This window comes from Sciurus carolinensis, chromosome 6, assembly GCF_902686445.1.
Source record: "Sciurus carolinensis chromosome 6, mSciCar1.2, whole genome shotgun sequence".
NCBI classification, from domain to species: Eukaryota; Metazoa; Chordata; class Mammalia; order Rodentia; family Sciuridae; genus Sciurus; species Sciurus carolinensis.
This window is the reverse complement of record NC_062218.1, coordinates 8,157,658-8,180,365: the sequence shown is the minus strand read 5'-3', so window position 1 is coordinate 8,180,365 and position 22,708 is coordinate 8,157,658.

Below are 22,708 nucleotides of genomic sequence, written 5' to 3'. Positions count from 1 at the left end.
TCTCACATGTAAGTGAGATCCTGCAATATTTTTCTTTCTGCATTTGACTTATTTGACTTAGCATAATGTTCAATAAGATCTCTGATTTTTTCTTAGTTAAAAAAGACCTGAATGAAATCATGATGATGATAATGATGATGAAAGTAATGATAAAGGCAAAGGAGACTTGGACCCTATTTAGAAAACAAATGCAGAAAGGCTGACTTCCTTCCGTTGCTTCTCGCATCCAAGGGGTTAACTTCTTTTTTTCTTCAGTCAGATGTGAACGGATACTTCTGTCCTTCCTCTTTGCTTTGCAATATTTGCTTAACAACTCCCTACAAACCGTTTCACTCAACTAATTCTCCGAACTGTGTCCTCGAGGATGTAGAAGGGGTCTTCTAAAACTTCTGGCAGGGAGGACGAGAGACAGGTAGGGAGGCTGCAGCCGCTTCAGAATGAGAAGGTGCTTTTTGGGAAAATGCTCCCAAGTGCTCTGGGTAAAATCGTCACCAATTTTTATCCAGAGTATTTTTGGAATAATCTAAACAAAAGTTTAGCAGACAATAGAGCTATTTTCACACTGGCGTGTGTGTGTGTGTGTGTGTGTGTGTGTGTGTGTGTACTCCTCTTAGCAAATTTAAGTCAGGCTTCCAGGATAGGTAAAGCACTCGACAGATCTTAATGAAGATGAGGAGCCTAGTCACTAACCCGGGGTCCTGGGTACAACATGGTGAAGTTTTAGCTTTTCTCATGAGGAGTCAAAGCAGATGACAAAGTCTGATGCCTCATCTTGCTTTTTTGAAATTCTGTTTTCCTGGATGACAAGCTTGATGTGCCAGTCCTTGGAATCCTACCATGACCAGATTCCCATGCATTTTGTAGGGAATTTGATAAAGTTAATTTTTCCATGTACCAATCCCAGGAACTAGAAGTCGATGCTAGAAGATGAGGTCTGACATGCAGAGCCAAGGGACACAGAAGCTTGTGACATCCATGTAATGGAGATGTTGACCCAACAGAGAAAGAATTTCCTGACAAAGGAGAAAGAAGGCTGTCTTGGAATTCAAGTGTGACCCCAATCCAGCAACTGCGAGAATGGCAGCTGGAATATCAACTGGATCTGCTTCTGGTGGCAGCTCCGGCCGTGCCTGACCCCTGACTGCTCTCAGGTTTGCAGGGAGAGGAGCTCTATTTTGGAATTAGGAGAAAGACCGTGGAAACCTCACTGGCCCTGCAGCCCTTCTCCGCCGCACCACACGAAGCGTTCTGCTGGCAGAGTTGGTGGGAGAAACTCATCACACCATTTTAATTGAATTCAAACACACTTCTGTCGTAATTACTCTCCCCTTTAAATTGTTAACACAGTAGCTACTTAGACATATGTGTATATTTTAAAAATTGATTGAAAGTATATTATTTAATCCTGGAAAAAGAATCAAAACATCTTTAAAAATAAAAAAGGGATCGGACTTACTTTGCAAACCTCTTTGAATATATATGAGGATAACTAGAAAAAAATGGGATGAGAATCTATAAGACTAAATACATACACATAGGAGACAAAGCATCTTACAATGGAATAGCAAATAAATGATTTCCTTAAGATTTTAAAAATTTGCCAAGAGTAGTGGCATCCTGGTGATTTTGAAATTAATTAGGGCTCTTAGAGAAATGCTATTTTGCATAAAGGTGTACTCTTCCGGCCCCAACCCTAACTCCAAAAACGAAAGTGGGTTTTACTAATCAGGAAACAATAATCTATTGTATGTGTCATATTTGCTATATCCTGTCTTAAATATCTGATTTTGAAATAGTCCACTTACGCTGCCTTACTGTAGGAATGGCAGGACTGTAGTGGAAAGCAGGTACCTGCTGCAGGGCCTGGGGGGTCACAGAGACGGGCACCAGCTGCCAGGCTGCAGCAGCCTCTGGCTGTCCTCCACGCTCAGCTTGCAAACAGCCGTGATGCAGAATGCATGCATGTTAACAAGGCTCCACACACGTAGAGACACAGCTCGCCTGAACTTGCTTCCTAGACGATCCTACGAAGAAGACCTGTTCCTCGAGTGAGCACAAACAAGCCCAGGTCCCTGTCACCCTTCAGACACGGTGGTCAAGTCCTTCTGTGGTTTCTGCCAGTTGAACTATCCAAAGACTTCCACCCTGGAGGAGAGAAGGTCCCGATCAGGGATGCCCATCCCAGGAGAGAAACCCTGCCCTGACCTGGCGTAGTGGGAGGTGCTGGGAACAGGATCCAGGAGTCTGAGTTCTAGGTGGCTTGTCTGATTCTGTTTTCTTTAGACCAAACAGATATTTGGATTAAATAACTTCTCTATCTTATCCCTCTCCATATAAGGTCCCTCTCCAAGTGACCTGAAAGAGTGGCCTTGATTAAGCAGGACGTGGAGAAGAGAAGAGGATGCTAACCCCCGCAGCTGTTCCCTCCTCCCTTCCAGTACAGAGGCAGGTGGCCCTGCAGACAGGGGCCAGGCACGGAGCTGTCCTTGGTAGCGGGCTGTGCCAGCATCCTGAAGCTCTCCTTCTTTCAGTTCCCTTCTCTAGTTTCTTTCATAGGAAAGGTGAGACCGGAGGCCCTCAGCATTCTTGGGCCCTTTTGCATTCTTTCTGATGTCACCTACATTCATAGAAATTTATGTAATTATTTCACTATGTGATGCATTTAAAATTTTATGAGGACCAGAATATATATTGTCTGAGCAAGAGGTACTCTTAGAGAATTAATTATCTTAAAAATGTTCCTCTGCCATATTTAATAATCTGCATGTCCCTCCAGCATTTTTTGGCTAGTGATTGACTCTATTTTTATAGATACTGGGCTGGAAATTTGGAAATGGCTATTTACTTAGCAGGTCTCCAAATTCTGAGAAGGAGAAGAAAGAAGAAGAAGAAGGAGAATTCTGAGAAGGAGAAGAAAAACAGGACAAAACTCTCCTCTACTATAATTGAATTTTCTCCAAGGCTTTTAACCATCATTATGTGGGATTGAGTGCTATAAAAACCTCTAAATTTTAGACATGCTGCAGTTAAACCAATAGAGTAAAACCTAGCTTGAGTTATAGCTGTGAAACTGCATTATTCTAGAAATAATTCCTACAAACACCATAAAAATGATGATTTTTAAAAAAATTTCATCTTCCCCTCCCCACAATTTTCTCTCAGATGGTTCTTACGACATTTTATGGCAGTTCAAAACTCAATTACAATGGATAAGATGCACTAGTCTAACACATTCATATTCTGAAATTGATATTGATTAAATGTTTTAAATTCCTTATGTGTTTCATCAGTAGTTTTAGGTTTTTACCTGGCATGGACTTTGGGTTTGAGTTCTTCTTTCATCCTGTCTTGGGGTGTTAGTCCAGCTGATTGGACTCCTTCCTGACCAAAATGCCCCTCTTCTGAAGGCTCTCGGCACTTTCTGTTCCTTATGGCCTGCCATCCTGTCCGTTGTGTGTGTGTGTGTGTGTGTTCGTGTGTGTGTGTGTGTGTGTGTGCGTGCACGTGTGTGTGCTGTTTCCCTTGCTGCCTCTTGCTTCCTTGTCCGACTGGACTGACAACTCACTGGGCACAGGGCTGTGGCTCAGTGTCCTGTGTCTCTTCCTTCCATCCTTCCTAGCATAAGGTTTTTTTCCTAAAAAGGCACTGACCCCACAATTGTTCAGCTGACTCCTTATATTTGATTCCCTGTAGTTTATTTTATGCCTTTCCTAAAACAAAATGAAAACACAAATTTCTTAAAAAGAGAAAGCATTGTTCTACTTTTGTGTGATTCCAGGGAGAGTTGCCACACATAAATTATTCATGTCAGAGAGGGAAATGTAGCAATTACCTTATTAACGGCAGTGTGAGAAAGCCGCCACCAGATTGCCCGGGAGCCACAGTCTCGCCAACACCGCTGCTGGGAACTTGAGCCTCCTTGCTGTTTGGTTGGAGAAATGCCTTTTAAGACAATTCCTGCTCAGTTGCCCCTATCTGTGTGTGTCAACACTCACAGAATGAATCCAACACAGAAATATAAAAACATTTAAAAAAATCTTTGTCTTACATGCCACACAAATTAAATGTTAGCCAGCAACCCAAGCACTGAAAAGCATCGTGGTTAAAAATAAACACAAGATTTATCTAGATACGGTTGTTTTTTTCTCCTTCTCAGTGTCTGCATTAGGACTTTTTTTTTATTGGTTACGAGAGACAGAAACTCAACTCAGACTTACCTGATGTGTGTTTCCTGTATCAGAGACGCTCAGATGCCCAGGAAGGTGAGCCTAGGGTGGCGGCTGCACGCATGGAAGCTGCAAGCTCTCACTCTGTCTTTCGTGCCTCCTTCCCCTGAGCCACCTCCTTCTCAGGCAGGTTCCGCTCAGGTGGCAAAGATGGCCACCAGCCCAGCTGGGCTCCCCTCTTCTGAATGACAGAGCTTTTCAGTGGCTGCTAAATCCCTTGGACACTGTCCCTTCCTGATAATTTCAGCCAAGTCTCTGTGGGGAGAAGTGGGTTCCTGCCCTGGCTCAAGCGGGTGTCTGTTCATGAACTAATCCCTGTGGCCACTCAGATTGACCAAACCTGAGTCCTGTTCCTCTCCTAGGGCAGGGGAAGAGCTCAACCCCAAACACATCTACTGGAAGGCATTCCCTATAAGGGGTTCTGTTAGAAAAGGGATGGGGGAAGGGAAGACACGGGAAGCTCAACAGCAACTGCAGGAGTCCACTGCAGCATCTTGCAGGAATCATTGCGAGGCAGCCTCAGGTATCTGAATGTTGGATTTGTGTGTGTGAGCTGCTAGACCACCTTCTTTATGCCTTTCTGTATTTCCTCCAATGAAAAAAATGATAAAGGGCACCCTGATGAGCATCTAAGTGACTTCCACATCTACACCCAGGAGGCATGTTTCACGATGTAGCTGAGGTTCAGTACTCACCGTGTTCATGCCTGAAGCCAATTAACCCCTGAGGGGAAGTCTAGTGCCTGCAGAAAAGCATAGCCCTGCAGTGGTGCAGGGTTTAGGGCCAATGACTGATGTGTAGATAGGCCACCACAGAAGGGGGAACGTGGAGGTGTCACATGTCATTGCACCCGGTAACTGAATGCTATTTGGGTCTGGACCATTCTGTTATTAAGAAACACATACTCTCACACTGCATTGCGTGGAGAAGCTAAAATTGATTGTCAACAAATTTGTGGTTTGGCTAATATTTCTCAGAATAAATTGCAGAGGGAAAATGGTCTTTATGAGGGTGTTGATATATTTTTAATAGGAACTCTCCATCCCTGATACAGGAGATTACAAATGTTTCCAAGGGAAAATGTTTCAGTAGGTTTATCATATAAGCAGTTTCTGCTGGTTTTAGTAAATTGAGTTTCTTCAGTGCCAGGAAAATCTGATCGCATTCACTAAACAAGAGACACACAGCACCCTCTCCATCACTGAGATTCTAGGCTATACATTGTGCCATCCTTTTTAATTACTTGGAGAAATTATGCACAAGAAAAACAACTAGTAGAATTAGTTGTAAAGCTCCCAAAGAAAAATTGCTCTCTTGAAATTTCTGTTTTAAATCTCTTCACTTAGAGTTTTGACCTGGGCATGAAGTACTTTGTATTAGCACAGTGAGTTTTGACCTGTCCTCCTGCTTCTTCACACTGGGCTTTAGACCAGCTGGAGGTGGGTTTTTAGCGGAGAGCTGCTGGGGGCGGGTTGGGGTTTTTGCAAAGTCTAGTGGGCTGGCAGGAGCAAGCAGGCTGCTCTCAGGGGAAAGCAGGCTGCAGCTCTTGTGCTCTGCCTGTCTGCACCCTGGTGCTGCTTTGTTCTCTGTGTCCACTCTGCCTGCAGGGAGAGTCCTGTCAGGGCAGTCGGGGGCATGGCAACCTCATCTGAGTCCTGGGGCTGGGTGAATGGAGCAAGAAAGGACAGTCGGGTGTGACGATGAGTTGGGGAAACCCACCTGGAAAGCACAGGGAGCGGGCAGGACTCCCTGGCAGCTAGCTGACTGCCTGCACACCCGCTCAAGGAAGGGACATATGAACTTTGAACTCGGACAGCTGCTGAAGCCACGAAGGCCTCTGTCCTGTTTCCAGGTCCAGAGCAGTGTCATTTCACCCACGCAGGCAGAGCACTGCTGAGTGCTTCGGGCATCCTATGACCTCTCTCTGCAGTCCCTGGGGAGAGTCTCCTTCTGTCACTTCTGGAAGGTACACAGAGGGATATGCTGAAAACAAGGAGACTGCATTCTGGAGCAACAACTAGAGCTACAGAAGAAGCATACATAATTTAAGTGATAGCATAGCATGATATGTAATGTATTGGTATGTGTTTCATGCATCAGGATTATGATATGCCTCTCATGTGTATGTAGTATGTGTCATAAGATAGATATTAATATCACACAGTATATTGCATGCTATAACAATGCAATCTTAACACAATATATCAGTAACAGATCTCTATTATTTGTGCCATGTTATATGACGTATGTGATAGAACACACATTCATTTATTAAGACTCACAAACGAGGGGGCTGACCTGTCTGGTTCTGTTCCTTAGGCTTGGCAGTGGACTCCTGGCTGTATGGCCAGGCTGGGTCCCACTTCCTCCTGTTCTGCTGACCTTCTCTGTGTCCCACTGCTCCTGGGCTAAAGTCTGGTGCCTCTGTTTTTAAGACCCTGCGACTAATGCAGAGGTCACAACCTCTACTTATGTGACTCATAGTTAAGAATGTCTTTTGTGACAGATCTTTCCAGAAACTCTGCTTCCCTTCTCTGTGCCTACAGCCCCCAAGGAAACAGTCCTGTGTCCAGAGATGCTGGCTTCTTGAATTTGCCCACTTTGATTTAAACTCATGTCTGGATTATTTCACTGTGTGGAATTTGGGCCTGCACTTGAAGATCCCCTAGAGAGAGATTCATATTTCTAGACTAAGTCACAAGATTAACTGGGTTCAGATGTTTTGTTCTTGAGACCCCTATGTCCCTGACTTTTTAAACAGCAGGCTTCGGGCAGGGATTGCCTTTGGACAGTCCATCACCATGGCCAGTGTGCGCTGGCTCAGGGCTGAGGTCTTGTTCTCTGCCTGCTCCTCTGCTCTGGGTTCCTGCCCACACCCACCATGACAGTGAGTGGGGGGCTCAGGCACAGCTCCCCCTGCAGGAGTGGAGGGCTCGGAAGCCCACCTCCTGTTGTTGCAGCCTGTGCAACACTCCTGCTCTTGGGGCCAAATTCTGTTGGCGGCGTTTCAGCCTCCAGGTTCCTGACTGACCTTCAGAGAGAGGAAGGAGGCGTGGGCCAGCGTCATGTGTGCTGGGGGCCGTGAGCTGCGGCTGCGGCGGCAACCCTCCCCGGCAGCTGCCTCCTTTCAGGCTTGCTTGCACACACAATTTAAAGGATGCAGTTGATTCTGCAAGTTCAGTCACTTCTCTCTGAAGCACGTTTTCACTCTTAGGAATATTTCACAAGTTGCCCACGAGCCTAACGGTAGTTCATTTGAGGCTCGTTATCCTGGGGTGAGAATCACAAAGGGTGATGCTCATTTGTGATTTGCCCGTCTCTAGGAAAGATAAGGGAACCGCCTTGCCTTTGGATTAACTTAGGCTTATCTGACCTTCGTTCAGGGGATGCCCTTGTGTCAGTTTCTTGGGGCTGCCGTAACAAATTACCACAAACTGGGTGGCTTAAAGCAGCAGGAATCCATTCTCTCACAGCTCGAGAGCTGCCGTCGGGGTGTGTGTGGGGGGGCTTGCTTCCTCGGGCTGAAGTGGAGGGTCTTCCTTTCCTTTTGGTTGCTGCTACGTTCCTTGGCCTGTGGCTCCATCCCTCCAGTCTCCGTCTCTATGTGCATCTGGCCTTCCCCTCAGCACCTGGCATCCTCCTCTCTGACTTTGATGAGGACGTAGATCTAGGGCCCACTCTGTTAATCTAGGACGATCTCATCCTGAGATCTGTAATTACATCTGCAAAACCCTTTTCCAAATAAGGCACATTTACAGGTCTGTGTGGACTTGCCTTTTGGGGAGACAGCTCTTCAACCCATGGTGGTCCCTTTTCCTGCAAAAAAAAGTGTTTTCTGGGAAGGACTTGTCTCCTTTATAAAAACTTAAAAATCAGAGATCAAGTCTCTTTCCTCATGCATCCTTTCGGGCAGGGGCTCTCAAAGTGTGGTCCAGGGCCAGCAGCATCAGCCTCTCTTGGGGACTTGTTAGAAATGCAAACCCCTGGGCCCCACCCCAGACCCAGCTGGACCCTCTGGGCTGTGGCCCAGACACCTGCCTTCTCCACGCCTCCAGGAGATCCTGATGCCTTCAAGTTGGAGAACCTCTGCTGTAGGCGTTAGGTGCCTTCAGAGGAGACTTGAACCCTGGTCTCCAGCGCTGTGTTCTAGTCCTCTGCCTCGGCTTTAGGCAGACACAGGGTTCACAATGTGCTGGTGTTGCAGGTTCAGCACTGCCCTCCCCTCCCCATACCAAGTGTAAAGACTTCACTGCTGAGACCGTGGGGTTCAGAACGGATCCTCCAACAGAGGCAGCACTCGTGATGTGGCTGAAGGGCATAGTAACTGGATGTCAGGAGTATACGGTTCTACTGTCCCCCTCGAAATCCACATGTTGAAATCATTACCCCCAGTATGGCAGAATGTAATTTGACTTGGAGATGAGGTCACTACAGATGTAATAAGTTAAGTTTGACATTAGCTCCTATGGAGCAGAGCATCCTCTAACCCCGTGTGACTAGTGTCCTTATCACAAGGGAAATTTAACACCAAGACACACACACACTTAGGAGAGCGCCAGTGGAGGTGAAGGCAGGGATCGAATGCTGAAGATTGCCACATACTCCAGAAGCTGGGCGCGAGGCATGGAAGGTCACCTTTTCCTACCAGCCCTTAGCAGGAGCCTGACCGGCCACACTTGAACACTGTGGACTGTCCACTTCTCTTATTTCAGTCACCCAATGTGGATTCCCTGCGGCAGCCCTGTCAGGCCAAGGATGGGAGCTGCTTTGGCCAACTTTTTTGTTGCTGTGAACAAAAGACCTGACAAGAATGACATAAAGGAGGAATAGTTATTTGGGCTTTTGGTTTCAGTGGTCTCAGTTCATGGACCGCTGACTCCACACTTTTGGGCCCAAGGCGAAGTAGATTCATGGCAGAAGGGCGTGGTGGAGGAAAGCAGCTCAGGACATGGCAACAAGGAAGCATAGGGAGAAAGCTCTGCTCATCAGGGACAAAATATAAACCCAGGTGCTCAGTGACCTGCCTCCTCTAGCCACACCCTATCCACCTACAGACACCACCCAGTCAGTTCATTAGGTTACGGCTCTCGTAATCTAATCATCTCATCTCTGAACGTTCTTGTATGGTCTCGCACACGAACTTTGGGGGACATCTCATATTGAAACCACAACAGGAGATTCAGGGTTAATTACCTTTTGCAAGCTGGCTGGCCCAAGTTCTGAACAATTAACTTCAAAAGAACTTGTGAGCACAACCATTTGTCAGTCTCGAGCAGCCTTACAGTAAAGCAAAGGCTCTATGTCACGTTGACAATTATTTGGGACATAGAGTTCTCAGCTCCTCGGTGTTCAAGATGGTATTTTTAAAAAAATGAGTTTAAGTGATTGTAGTTTCTTAAAACAGGCTGTCAAAAGAATAATATTTTAGGTTTTATGGTGCATTTGACCTTCTTCTTTATCTTTATTTTCTTTTAGAATTGCCCTTTATAAATGTTTTTTCCCCTCAGGATTTTTCATTTGTTTGGAACGACAAATCAATACAATTAGATAAAAAAGTCTCAGCTGAAAATAAAAGGAAATTAATGTGAATGTTGAAGGAACATTTTGTGCACTTTTTCTCTCCCAATTAGCCAAATTAGTCAGTGGCTTCCAGGATTGGTCTTCCAGAAATAATGAGGGTCCAACGGTCCTGATCTCAACTTTAATGAGTTGTTCCAAGGGAGCTGGTCTTGCTGGACAAATGGATAAGTACAGGATGTTCCTGGTCATAATTCCAAGTGTTGAGGCTGCTCTTCTGCTTGTTCATTAATTTTTGTCAATTAAATTGAAGGTTTTAAAGATTTTAAAGAAGTCCCTTTTGTCGGTTATGTGAAACTGCCAGGAGAGGCTCTAGTTCTCTAGTCGAGCACATTCTCTGCTGCACCCTGTTCCAGGTCTCTGCGAAGACACATCCACCCGCCCACACGGCTCTCACTTCAGATTAATAAGTGGAGAGGATCAGGAAAGCCAGTGGCACGGCTGCCGTCTCTAAAATCGGCACTGCTGTCCTCCGAGCTGCAGTCTCCAGGCTTCCCCCCCGGTAATAAGCGGTGTGCTCACACCCAGGGGATCTGGAATTGAAGAACCATGATGATGCTCTCCTGGGCCCGGTGGTTGCCCTAAGTGAGCAGAAAGGCACAATCAAGTGTCTTCGTAGGACAAACTCCGCGGAGATGAGTTGGAAGGTGCAGCCACATCAGCCCTCAGGTCACACGCAAATCATAGGCTCCTCAATTCTCCCCGCAGACTTGGCCCCTGACCCCGGGTGACCGGGGATTGCTGGGGACTTGGGCTCTCTCTGCTTAGCTCCTTTGTGTCCATCAGCTCAGCCTGACACCTGTGTCATTGTCACGGCTCAGCCCCTGCTGTCCACATAGGCCACGGGGAGTCTTCTCTGGTGGACACAATCCCCCTTGTTTGGTGAAGGCTAAAATACCAACACTGACGGTGCAGGAGGGTGTTACAGACCCCTTTTGTCTCTCTTCCCCCAAGGAAAACAGGCCCTCTGGTCCAGAGTCTGTAGCACAGCTGAAGTCAGGCTGTCAGCCTCGGTGAGACACCACTGAAGGATTGTGGATAATGCAAGGAGGTCACAATCTGAAGAACGGTTTCTTTCTGCCAGGAGAGGTGACTTTCAGAGGAGCCTGGTCCTCTCACGCACACGTGCAGACCCCTCAGTGTCCACTCACTGCAAGGCCAAAGAGCCCCCAGCAGGCTCCTCTGTCTTCCAGGGCCAGGTTCACCTCTGGAACCTGCACTCTGTTCCCACATCTTCCTCTTCCCAGGGGGATGGATTCTGGGAACATACCTGCATGTCGGGGAAAACTATTGCCTTTTCATCCTAGGGGCTCCCTGGGCGATCACAACTCAGGAGGCTAGTTTGGCATCAGAATGTTCTCCAAGTCCAGGACCCACCTCCTGAGTCCTACCAACACTCATGTTAACAGCTCAGTCAGGCTTTTCTCCCCAGGGCCAGTCTACTTACTTTTTAAGCCCCATGTCTTCATGTCTTCCCTGAAGTTCCAGGTCTCAAGCTGGGTTCCAGGTCTCAAGTGAGTTCCTATGAAACATTGGCCTCAATAGCCAATACCTCTTTCTAGAATCACACCAAACCAAGAGTCATTTCTTTTCTCTCCTCTTAGTGCCCATCCTTTAATAAAAAGTTAATAGAGACACTGTACATTATGTAGTGATGGGGACATTTTCTGAGACACACGTTAGGCAGTTTCACCATCATGCAAACATCTCAGTGAGCACACCTCGGCTACACGGCACAGTCTATTTCTCCTACAGCACGTTACTGTAGTGAGACTGTAGGCAATTAGCAAGGTGTAAGTATCTGTGTACCTAAACATACCTAGACATAAAAAAGTACAGCAAAACACTGGACAACAGGAATATGCTAAGCTCCTTTATAATCTTTTGGGGCCACTGTCATATGTGTGATTTGTTGTTGACTGAAATACCTATAAATGTGCAGGACTCCGTCTTACTCTGGTTTTGCATCAGGTCTCCTTAGTTTGTAATAATGGACAGGCATTAACTTTATGCCTGTGGAACCAAAAGGGTGTGTTAGGAACTTTCCCTAAACCAATGAGCCATCCCCAAGCCTCCTCCTCCTTTTGAGACAGATCTACTATTCCAGAAATCTTAGGGCTTAGTTTCAAATGGGGCCTTTCCACAGATGGCTGAATTTCACAAACTCTGTTGATTTTGACATAAACCTAGTCAAGCAGGTGAAAGGTCAGTTTTTACTTCAAACTGTGAAATTGAAGAAGGAATCCTCAGAAACTATAGCTGGCAGAACCGTGTGCTGGGAATTCCAGGGACAGACCCAGCCTGTTCTCCGTGACACCCTTCAGACGTCATGGACCCTGAGGAGGGACATTAGTGTGCTGGTCACAGTGTGCGTGCCACTCTGTTTTCCTCAGCAAAGCCATTTGCCCTCTTGGTCCTAGGTGGGTTGTATGTACCCCCTTCTCAGAAGTTTAATGGCCCTCGGAGACCCCAATGAGACCCCATGCTGGTGACAGGCAGGAGCGAGAGGCTTCAGAAGTGAGTGAGCAGAGGCCCCTTCTGCAGTGGCTCTTGGGACGATGGCGGAGGCAGATTGCCATTATGCAACATAAACATGGTGCTGGTGGGTCTGTAGTATGTGTCGGAGTCCTGCAGAGCCCAGGTCCCGTGAGACCTGAAGGAAGAGTGCTTTCTAATCTCAGGAACATGAGTAGCTCTTCCCAAGGAGGATTAGGAGGGAAAGAGTTCCCAAACATGGAGATGTCCGAGGGGGACGAGGCCATCTGCTCTGGGTAGAGTAGGAGGAATCGCAGGCGAGGCTGGACTGATCAACCAGAGCTGGCGTGGGCAGGGTCTCACGTGCTGTGAGAAGTGTTGGTCTATAGGAAATGCAGATCCTCAGGTGCTTGTGGCCAACAACACAAGTGCTTCCCCTTCCCCAGCGTGGAGCTGTTGCTGAGAAGGGATTGCAGGAAGGGCCCAGAAATGGCTCCGTCTCTTGGAATATGAACAGCATTAATGAAATTTCCTTATCAGAAAGGTGGACGGATGGGTCCAGGCTAGGCACAGTAGGAAGGTAGGTGAGTCCCTGATGGAGATTTGGGAGTCATTCATATGTAAGTGCCAGACAAATTGATGTATTGACAGAAGACGGCCGAGACAAATGCAATGAGCAGTTGTGTTTGTGGAAGAATCATATCCACAGCAGAGTCCATGAAATGCTAGTGAGAGACAGGAAGAGAGCTGGCTCATTGTGATGTGATAAAATGAACGACAGTGAGAAGTCTCAACAGGAGGAAGGGATCGAATGTCCAGAAAAATAATAGTAAAGACCATCCACTGGAATCGGTAAAGGAGCATAATGCTTCCCTTGACATGGGAGAGTAAAGGGGAAAGGCAATGTGGAATCTCCACTTGGAGTCAATTGTTTCATGAATATTCAGCAGTGTAAATGAATATGCATGCATAATTTCCTACATCTATACACATCAACTTCTCCCAGCTTATGTGACCTGGGGTATATACATATATCGTGATTCTCCCTTTCAAAGCCTCTTCCCTCCTTCAGTCTTTGGCTGATTTACTGGGGTGTTGGTTATACCGTATTCCCCCATGGAGTCGTCACGAACTGTTTTTTTCAGTACAGAAAAGGTTCATGACCTTTCATCGCATAATCATCACGTGGTGTGATTCCGTTTGCCGTGCCACTTAAAACGTAAGCAGCAGCGAGGTGTTCACCAGTAGCATATGGAGGTGCATTCATCTTCTGCGCACCGCAAGCTGCGAGCCTAGAATTCTCAGTGCGCTGCATTTCTGAAAGCCACCTTTGGCACAAGGTTTGCTTTGCCGGGGTCCAGCCCTAGCAGGGGTCGTGGTGGTCACAGGTGATGGAGTAGGCGTTGGCGAGGTGGAGAACAAAGCAACACAAACTCAAGGAATGGATGTTAAGTTCTAAATTTTATTTTTCCCAGTCAGCTTTTTATACATTAAAAGGTAGGCAGTTACACATGTTTTTTCAGAACAGGAAAAGGTCACAAGGAGAAAAACAAAAATATTTTGTATGATCATTACTAGACCAGGCAATGAAGTATTCAAATTATTCTAGTAATTGTTTACTTGTGATAACCTATAACTAAACAATAAGACATATTAATATTTAACTGATCATAAAGGTTAAAGCAAGCTCAATAGGGTTGAATAAACGTCAGTCGTGTGACTACTGCTGTAGTTAATAAATTCTGGACATTTTAAGCTAACAAATATATGATATCTTCTTATACTGTGTGAACTTAACATTGAGGAACCCTTTATTTCTTCTGTTCCTGTTATTCCTTCCTGATGGGGTTGGAATTATTTGCCTACGTGTTTCAGGTCATCTGAGAGTAGTCAACAGGGGATCGGCAGCTAGAATCTGTTTTTGTATTTTCTCATAGCAGTCTTGGTTACTCAGAGTTTCATAGCAAAGGAATAAATCTAAGATCACTGTTTCATAAGAAGTCTGATTTTTATGTTCTAACCCTGGTTCTGTTAGGACCCCTATTTTCAGGGAAAACACATAAAACATTAATAGTAAACCTACACATATTAAGCAAGCAAGGAAGCAAAGCCCATAACCCAAATTCCCAATGAGATGAGACTTTGCAAACACCTTTATTACTCAGCGGAATCCTTGTCAAGCACTGAGGGGAACAGCAGGTGGCGTGACGTTGCTTAGAGCGCTGCAGAGCTAACCACGCGTGTCTGGTCCCGTGTGAGTGGGGTCGTGGTCAGCAAGACAGAGGCAGCGCCAACACAGGTTAGATCTCGTGGAGTCCATACCTGGCAATACTGCGGCAAGTTTCCTCAAGTGGGATACTTCCACTACGACGCTCACGTTGATAACTACTAATGTGTTAACTTTCTCTCGGACCAGAAAAATGTTTGCTAATCTGTCACGAAGGAATGATGAGCGTCCCTTTAGAATATTCAATTTTAGTGTACATTCACAAGTATCCATGCATCCTAATCTTACAGCAAAGACAGTTTAGAAAATGAGTTTTAAATAGTATTGGCACTTTTTTTTTTTTTTTTTTTTGACAAACTTCCCATCATGGTCGCATTCCACTTTTTTTGTAAACAGAAAATGGGCAGAAGTTCTGCCCCATGATGCCGTGAGCTAGGGGAGCTTTCGGTGTCTGGCGATGGTGACATGGAAGAACGACAAACAGCAAGCCACCAAATGGAAGCAAAGCTGAGAACCATAAAACCCTGTCAGAGGGAGAACAGGCCACAGAATGCTCCGAGGCACCCCACTGCGTTGGTTTGCTAGGACTGCCCTACCAAGTCCCACAGACCGTATGGCTTCAATAGCAGCAATTCATTGTCTCTGTTCTGGAGGTTGGAAGTCCCAGATCAAGAAGTCCTGAGCTGGTTCCGTCTGAGGCAGAGGAGAGGTCAGGTCCAGTTTTCTCTGGTGTGTGGATGGCTGTCTTCTGAACACCTTTCAACTCAGACTTACATTTAGTGTTCCAATGATCTATCTTATGAGAATTCAGGGTTTTTGAATTACTACTATTCCAGAGTGTAAATAACCAGTAAACTTCTTTTATAAGAATCCTAAAAATAAATAAATACATAAAAAGACCTCATTTAAACTTCGTTGCCTCTTAAATGACCCTATGTCCAAATATTTTCACATACTGGCGTGCTGTGCAGTTAGCACCTTGACGTAGGGAGTATGGAGGATGTGATTCAGCCCACAACATCCATCCTACATGGAGATGTGTAGCTGGGTGTCTGGGGAGCTTTAGAAACACAGGATCTGGTCATGGTGTCAGTGTAGTTTCAGAAAATTATGGCTGTATCAGTGCGTCTACAGCATCCCCGGTCCACCATCCACCATCTTGCTTTGTCAATGGAAGGCTGGTTATCCACCACGGGCCAGGGATGGAGAGTCAGGGTGTGGGACAGATCTAGTTCAGGAGCCTCAGGGTACAGGGAGATGATGCACATCCTAAGGGGCAGGCACAGGGTTTGGGTTCTTTGAAAGGTTTGTGTGTGTCCCCATGGCTTGATGTCACTATTGGTCAGATTGTCCCACCAGCATGTCTTGACCTCAGGGCCTGCTTGTCAGACAACCTTGTTTATGACCTTACTGTCCACATGGAGTTTTCAAAAAGGAGAGAGTGTGCTGAAGGGGTTAGTATCATGGTGAGTACAGAATTATTCTGCTGTGAGTTTAGACGCTGTCCTCCTTCATTATCTGCCTCTGGAGGCTATGGAGCCTGTCTACATGAGCCTTCTGGGAGTCTCGCCTGCACTGCTCTCCTGGAGACTAACCGATCAACTCGGCAGGTTCTGTAGCTCTCTTCTGCAAAGCCAGCCCTTGTGGGTGGTTTTAGTAAAGGATCTTGTGGGAAGACTTTGCAGCATTAGCTAAAATTAGGTTTTGGGATGATTGTTGGCTTTTTATTACCACATTATGTCTGTCTCCTGTTGCCACAAGTAATTGAAATGTGAAGATAGCTTGGCAGTGTTACCCAGTGTGATCTATCATTCTGTTTTTCTGTTCTCTTTGTGGTTACTTGATGGAGGCATCTCATTAGACCAAGACCTTTTCTATGAAATTGTTTGTCATTTAAAAAAAGAAAAAACCACACTGTTACAGCCACAGGAGAGTGTCTGCCACTGGTAATACTGGTGACCGGCACAGCCTTTCGCCTCTTCCTGCAGAAGTGCTTTCCGCACAGGGTCCTTTTGCCCTGAGCAAGTCCAGTGCCTGTCTCTCAATAGGAATCCCGTCCTCATTTGTCTGGAGGGGCTCTGTGCCTGGAATGTAATTCCTTTCTTCTGTAAGCCTGACTCATAATCCCACTAGGAGTTATTGGTTTTCTCATGACCTCTGCACTGGAGACCGCTGTATCTTTCACCTGTGATTCAGAGGATGTCATCAGGAGAGGGGGAAGCTGGACCTGCAGAGGCGAAATATTCACATTTGTATTTCCTTCACCTGAGATGTCAAGGACGAATAATGGGGTGGATACATCCTGAAAGGGAAGTCTAAAGAACTGTGGATGTGAACCACTTACAGAGAATGAAGAGGTTGTTATGGTATCAATGATTAATTTGAAGAACTATGGGCATAAGATTGTTTTGTGCAATGTATTAACAATTTTTTTCTTTTTTAACATTAAGATACTTTCCAATTTTATCAGTCAGGGTGGTCCACAGAAACAGAACCAACATGCATGCGCCTATATACACACACGTGCACATATGGTGCACACAGTCATGGGACATACACTGACCTTCTGGTCAGTGACAGACTGTATACACGATGCTGAGTCCCTGGGATCATATCACATAGTCATGTCATATCCATCTTAGTTTGTGTAAATATACTCTATGATGTATACATTTCTCAGAATGTATTCCTGTTGTCTAGTGATGCATGGTTATTGACGAGAGAGAGAGAAAGAGGGAGAGAGAGAGAGAGAGAGAGAGAGAGAGAGAGAGAGAGAGAAATTCTAATTCTCACTTGACAGGTCCAATACTGCCTTTCTAGTCCAAGGCCATCAGAGAACTGTAGAAGAGTGGTTCAAAGTCGAAGGTCAAAGGCAATCTGCTATGGGATTCCATTTTACTTGAGTACAGGGTGTCAGTCATTTGTTCTTTTTAGGACTTCAACTAATTGGATGAGGCTCACCTACATTATGAAGGAGAATTTGTCTTAAAATGTCTTAAAATCTCATCCCCAAAACATCTTTACAGAAGCATCCTGAATAATGTTTGACCATATACAGGGACCCTGTTAAGTTGACATATATATTAACCATCACACCGATACTTTGCAAAAGTATAAAAGCATTTTGATTGCAGTTATGTTGGTAGACGCTTTTCCACTCTGACAGTGTTTGGTTCCTGTTTTGGTTTGGATGTGAGGTGTCCCCCAAAAGCTCACATGTGAGTCAATGCAAGAAGGTTCAGAGGAGAAATGATTGGGTTGTAACAGTCTTAACCTAATCAGTGAATTAGTCCTGTGATAGGGATTAACTGAGCAGCAGCTGAAGTGGTGGGGTGTGTCTGGGGAGGCGGGAATTGGGGCGTGGCTTTGGGTATATATTAGTATCTGCCCAGTGGACTTGCTCTCTCTCTCTTCTTCCTGATCATGATGTGAGCTGCTTCCTCCACCACACTCTCCCACCATGAAGTTCAGTCTCCCCTCCAGCCCCGAGGAATGGAGCCAGCCTTCTATGGACTAAGAACTCGGAAACTGTGAGCCCGCAAATAAACTTTTCCTCTTTTAAAATTGTTCTGGTGAGATCCTTTAGCCACAGCAATGGAAAAGCTGATAAAACCAGTTCCTTCTAGCTGAATGGGTAAGAAGGGGCCGTCATGGGAACGCTTGCAGGGGCGGAATCAGAGGAAGTCAAGGGAAGGATCTGAATCTGGGGGCCGTTTGAGGACACGCATGCCGTGTAAGTTCCAGGACCTAGGCCGCTGAGTTTGTGTGTAAGCTCGGCTTCAGCTTAGCCTTCAGCAAACGCTGATGTGGATGCAAGGACATTTGTTGGGTGACAGCACTATCCCATGTCTATTTGGACTTGATCGAGGACGTTGTTCTAAGATCTGTAACTTAGCATTTTTATCAGTAATTTAGATAAAGATAAGCAGGTGTGATTATTACCTTTTAGGTTTTGTGAATCTGAATTGGACCATGGATACATAAAAAGTGCAATAAGGATTCAGGATGACATGGAGAGATTCAAATAAGGAATTGAATCTCCGAGGAAACCTCTGGTACATTTATAATTCCATTCTTGGTTTCTTAAGCATGTTTGTGAACTGTGGGAAGACTGGGTTGTGGCTTAGTGGCACAACCTGGGTAAGAGAGACTCAGGTGTCCTGAGGTGTGGATTCAACCAGTTTACCAAAGCAGACCGGATGTTTTGAAAAGCTTGAGCTGTCCTTGCTTGTCTGATGGTGTTGCCCGCAGGCAGAGTGTGCTAGGTTCACCAGAAAGTCATAGAACCACCAGCCACTCTGTGTGGTCATCACATACTTAAACAGCAAGGCCCGGATAGGCTCTCACTGAAGAACTGCTGGAGGACAAGTCGCTGGGGGCGGGGCTTTTTCCTGTGCCCTTTCTTGTTATCGTCACATTATTCAGAAAACTAGCACCGAGAATTTGTTTCTGCAGTGGAAGACTTTATAGTACAAATCCATTTGTAATGGCAAATGTATCTCTATTAGGATATTTTAGCTTAAATCAATTATATAAGTGCTTTGCAAGACATTTATTTCCCAATGTTTCATCAGCATCAAGGATTTTAAAAACTGTTTGATCTTTCCTTTTCTGAAATTCCTTTGTAAGAGTGATGGGTTTACTAAAATTTACTGTGAAGCTAACCTGATTACTCTGAGCTATTTGTAAGAGGATTAGGCTGTTCAGAGGAGGATGGATTCTAATCCCATGACTAATATTTTGGCCAATACAGTACAATTCTTTTTGATTATGAAAATTGGTTAGTAACCATTTCAGTATGCTCCATCCTTTTCTGGTTACAACAAGAAGGATTAAAATGTTTCTGTTGGAACATGGTTAAAGATGAGCTATATATCCCTGCATTAATCACTGTGTGTAGGGAAACCTGCCATGTGGCAGGGGGATCGAGGAGCAAAAGTTCTTTGGTTGTTGACATTTGCAAGGGACTCATTATATCCAAGTGTTTCCCATTATTTAATCAGTTTGGATATAAAGAATGGAGAGGGGTGGTCATGATGATGATCATCTCAGAGGGATGTGGTCCTTGCCAGGAGAGCTTTCGGTTTCCAGGTTGAGGTTTCCAATTTTTTTTTTTTTTTTTGGCCTAAAAGAAAAGTTTCTTTGTGTTTACTACAATCCTTGTGTTAAAATTTACAGTGGATATAAGATTTTTAAAAAATGGTTAATTGCTATTACTTCTTAAGCTTTTGGGAATGTCTATCAGATCAGGAAGCCTTATTTTTGGACCCAAAGGCTCTTGTCCTGATTAAAGAAAGATTTAGAAATACTTTTGAAGCAAAGGGAATCTGGAAATGTGGGTTGGTTGCCAAAATCAATTTTTTTTTCCTGAAAGAGGTTGAGTTTATAATGATAAGAGAATAGGATATTGAAATTGGCGCTATACCAGTGGATCTAAACTCAAGCTATGTTCTGACCCTTCCCACCCAACACCCCCTAATTGGATTCCTCTTCCTTATTTACTCTTTCGACAGCACTGGGTTGCTCTGGCCAGGGAACGGAGCACTGTTCATGACACCTCCTTCTTTCAGGGTCATCTCCACGTCCATACCGCCAAGTCAGACCTTGCATGGAGAGAAATGGGGATCAAATTTGCCTCTTCAATTCCACTTGCTCCTTTAATCCCCGTTGGCTCTGCAGTGGGTCCAGTTTCTGAATCATAAATCGCATCACGTTTTTTCCTCGCTTAAGCCCTTCAAAGGCTCCATTACAAATATCCCAAATCCTTTCTATGACCTCAGGGTCCCTGTCACTGGCCCCATCTCCCTTCTCTCTTATCCTCTGGTCCCTTTCCTCTTCTGAGCTCCCTTTCATTTTTAGGAGATCCACCCTCACCTCTCTTTCCTGTTTCCTCTTTAGCTTCTACAGATGAGAGAAACACATGACCCTTGACCTTCTGAGTTTGACTTATTTTGCTTAACACAATGATCTCTAGTTCCATCCATTATCCTGCAAATGCCTTAATTTCATTTTTCTTTATGACTGAATAAAACTCCATTGTGTATATAAACCATATTTTAAAATCCATTCATCTGTTGATGAACACCCAGGTTGGTTCCATAACTTGGCTACTGCGAATTGTGCTGCTGTAAATATGGACATTCATGTGTCATTGTAGTAACAGGACTTTAATTCTTCCGGATAAATACTGAGGAGTGGTGTAGCTGGGTCATATGGTGGTTCCAGTCTAGTTTTTGAGGACTCTCCATCCTGATTTCCATAGTGCTTGTACTAATTTACAGTCCCACCAACAGTGTAAAGTGTTCCTTTTCTCCACATCCTCGCTAGCATTTGTTGTTATTTGTATTCTTGATGACTGCCATTCTGATTGGTGTGAGATGAAATCTCAGGGCAGTTTTGATTTGCATTTCCCTAATTGATAATGATGTTGAACATTTTTTCATATATTTGTTGGTCATTTGTATTTCTTTTTTCTTTTTATTTGGTCCCAGGGATTGAACTCAGGGGCACTTGACCACTGAGTCACAACCCCAGCCCTATTTTGTATTTTATTTAGAGACAAGCTCTCACTGAGTTGCTAAGTACCTCACTTTTGCTGAGGCTGGCTTTGAACTCATGATCTTCTTGCCTCAGCCTCCTGAGCTGCTGGAATTACAGCTCTATTTCTTTTGTTGAGACGTGTCTGTTTAATTCATTTGCCCATTAATGAACTGGGTTATTTGATTTTTTGGTGTCAAGTTTTTTGAGCTCTTTACTCTAGATATTAATCCTCTCTCAGAGGAGTAGTGAGCAAAGATTTTCTCGCATTCTGTAAGTTCTCTCTTGACACTCTTGTTTTTTTGTGCTGTGCAGAAGCTTTTTAATTTGATGCTGTCCCATTTAGTGAGTCTTGGCTTATTTCCTGAGCTTTGGGGCCCTATGGAGAAAGTCGTTGCCTGTGCTTAACAGCTGGAGTGCCGACCCCACCTTTTCTTCTAGGAGTTGCATAGTTTCTGGTCTTTGGTCTGCAAAACCTCCCCTCCTTGGTCCTGCAGGCTGGGTGAGGCCATCCACTCACATGGTGCCCAGTACTCTCCTTTGCTGCACCACCGTGATGGAATAGTGAACCGTTCAAGGTCCACATGTCACATGGTTTTGGAGTCTGCAATCCCAAACAGCGTGGTGCAGCTCTGGAGAGAGTCTCGTGGCAGATGGTGAGCGGGAGTTGGAGTGAGAGAGCACGTCTCTACACAGGAGTTCAGGGAGAGACGGGTTCCAGGGCCCTCTTCAAGGGCATGCTCCCAGTTGACTCATGGACCTCCCACTTGGCCACACTGAGGAAAGTTTCTGCCTCCCGATGTGGCCTCACCATGGGGCAAGTTTTCTTTGTGTGAAAGTGTGGAGGGCAACTTGAGCAGTCCAGTAACCGCCAGAGAAGCCAACACTGATGCCTGTAACAATCAGCCAGAGGCCGGGACTTGGTTCATGACTGACAGGTTCTCTCATTTCCCCTACTTCTAACTGGCACCCACAGATACGCTCCCGGTTCAGTAGGCTTCCAACCAATGGCGGGGTGCCCCGCTTCTCTTGGTCCAGCTCAGCTTCCCTGGGTGAGTGGCCTCCAGTCAGGCACGCCGGAAACCCTCCCTTTTCTACCATAGAGCTCTTCCCTTCTCTGCCAGCCTTTGTGTTTCTGTCAAAGTGCAAGCGATGGCGACTCCTTTGCTGTATCGAGTACTGAGTAAACAGTACTCAGCATCTGTTTCCAGTGCACCTCTGCTCTTCTGACCCTGCGGGCACACATCCCTGGGGGGCTGCTGTCCTTCAGTGTCCCCTTCCCACACCCTGCAGGGCTTCTCTGCTGCCAGGCAGGGGCCAGGTCATGTGATAGAACCCAGGGGCTGTGCAGTGTGGGGTTAAAGGATGAAAGACCAAGGGCTCAGTGGCCCAGGCCACAGGGCAAGGACAGCGGCATGGCCAGGTGTGGGACGCCCCACAGAGACCATTCACACCCCCACTCAAATTCACACCCCACTCAAACCCACACGCCGTGAGACAGCGCGTGTGCACAGCCGGGTGTGTTGTGAGTGGTGTTGTTTATAGAATTCTTTTTCTCTTTGTTTGTCATGTCCTTAGTGACTGAATGGGGTTGCTTTTGGGACAGGCCAGAGTTGGTTTTCTACTATTCCACACTTGTGGAATACCAACAGGGATGCCCGAGAGG